General features: G+C 30.9%; 1 non-coding gene across 1 annotated transcript; it reads left to right on the plus strand.

Annotated features, from left to right (window-relative positions):
* The first annotated feature begins 831 nt into the window (after nucleotides 1–831).
* LOC111775110 (U6 spliceosomal RNA) lies at nucleotides 832–933 on the plus strand. The gene has a single exon (XR_002810612.1). It is a non-coding gene; the product is annotated as a U6 spliceosomal RNA (small nuclear RNA).
* Nucleotides 934–2,215: the final 1,282 nt, after the last annotated feature.

Raw genomic sequence — 2,215 nt, forward strand, 5'->3', positions numbered from 1 at the left:
TATTAAATATACACCGAGAGACGTTTTTGTTAGTAAGTAGATTAATAGAAGAGGATGACTACTCTCTTTATCATAGGCTGCGAAACTAATATTTCTGCCCAATGCACTTATTTGAATGGAAAACAGGTATATATAAAGTATGCTGAAAAGAAATACGACAAAACCCTTAAGTTAAGAAGAAGCTGACTCTATGTTAAATAATTCAAAAATAATATTATTTGGGGTAAATTTTACCTCTATGGGTAGTTAAACTTAGTTTTAAAAAATTCGGAGAGATATGACATTTAACATGCTACATGAGACTTTAGTAAAATAGTGATACTGACATATATTGGCTATGATGTATCTTTCCTACCTAAGATATTATTGTGATCATGGAGCCATTATTTGAAATATGCTGGAGTTATTTGGCATAAAGATACTATAGTAAATATGTTACATCAATTTTAATACCAAGGTACAATTAATAACTTTCAAGTTGAAATTCAGTTTATTTATATACGTCCTTCTCCAGATTCTCATCAAGTGGTACCCCTGTCTGTTATGTTTTAACAGATGTATGAAACACCAAAGAGGAAATATGTCAAATCAAATTGTTTATTATTTGATCTTGAAGATGATCCAGAGAAGCCAACTTCCAACGTTTAAATTCTGAGACCTAAAATAAGTATTTCAGAAAGACTCTCTTTTGTTGATTTCTAAAATGCACAGCAGAATCTCACTTCCTCACTACTGAATCCACCGTTAAGAAATGAAGAATTTCTTGAAAAGAATTTCTTTGTCGGACAAAGACCAAAGGTCTATCGAAATAAGTATTAAAAAAAATAGTTGGTGCTCACTTCAGCAGCACATCTACTAAATTGGAATGATACAGAGATTAGTATGGCCCTTCACAAGGATGACATGTAAATTCATGAAGCGTTACATATTTTTGGTATATGTGAAAGCTCTTAAGCGAGTAAATCTTGAGTTCTCATCACAAGAAAAAAACGTATATTTTTCTTTTTCTTTTTCTTTTTTTATAACTATCTGAGATGATGGATGTTAACTAAACTTGGTGCAATCATTTCATAATATTTGTAAGTCAAACCATTATGCTGTATATTTTAAATTTATATGGTGTTGTATGTCAATTATAGCTCAATAAAACTGGAAAAAATAGATTCATTATGCCATAAAGGCATCACATTGAATGGTCATAATAATAATAACAATGGCAACAAAATAATGTTAGTCTATTTTATTGAACACTGAGTTAGTGCCAGGTTCTGAAACAGATAGTGTCTCACAAAAATTCTTAGAAAGTCTAGGTTTTCTTAATTTGCAGACAGAGAAACTAAAAATGATTTCTTAATTGAACCACATAAAAACTTATACTAGAAGTACATAACTATCAGTGAAACAACTTTATTTCCAAAATGTAACTGGTGAATAGAATGTGTTCTTTGGGAAATAATATACTCCTTCTATTACTGGCACACAAATATTACTTTGGTTAAAAAAACTTGATTGATTGATTGATTGACTAGTTACGACAACTCTATTTACCCTCACTTTCAAATCTATTTTCAAGAATGGTCCAGCTGCTAAAAGTTTCAAAATTTTATCAAGGAGGAAAGAATGCTCTTGATAAATGCAGTGTCTTATTCTGTCAAAACATGACAAAATTTTAAAAAGTTAAATGTATTAAAACACAATTAAAAAAATTTCAAGGGCATGGTCTTTGGGTTTTTAACTCCGTTACGTCCATTTCAGTTTCCTTCAAACAGCAGACAATAAGGTCTTCGAGGAGATCCTGTAAGGATGTCTATGGTAAAATGCGTTTTTCCAAAAGACACTCAACAACTGTTGTTCACAGCTTATTCTCACAAGGATCACATACTACAAATCCAAAGCTAATTGGCCACTGTCATATTACCCTTGACTGTACTCCATTCTCATAATAAACTTAATAGTGAACGGTGGACAAGTGAAAGATTTCCAATTCATAATTAAATACAAGGAATTACAGATAGACATGGTAATATAGGATTTGAGGTAGATTAGTGAAGCCAAGGATCCATAATTGTCATACAAATGGGACTTGAACACATATAGTTTTCAATAAAAGCAGCAACAAATATGCATATATCATTAAATTTTTTGATACTCAAAAAGTGTATTGTTCTATGTAATTTCTGTATTTACTAGGATATGGTACTGCCCTGGTGGTAAT

Source organism: Equus caballus, chromosome 9 (assembly GCF_041296265.1).
Source record: "Equus caballus isolate H_3958 breed thoroughbred chromosome 9, TB-T2T, whole genome shotgun sequence".
In the NCBI taxonomy this organism is placed as follows: Eukaryota; Metazoa; Chordata; class Mammalia; order Perissodactyla; family Equidae; genus Equus; species Equus caballus.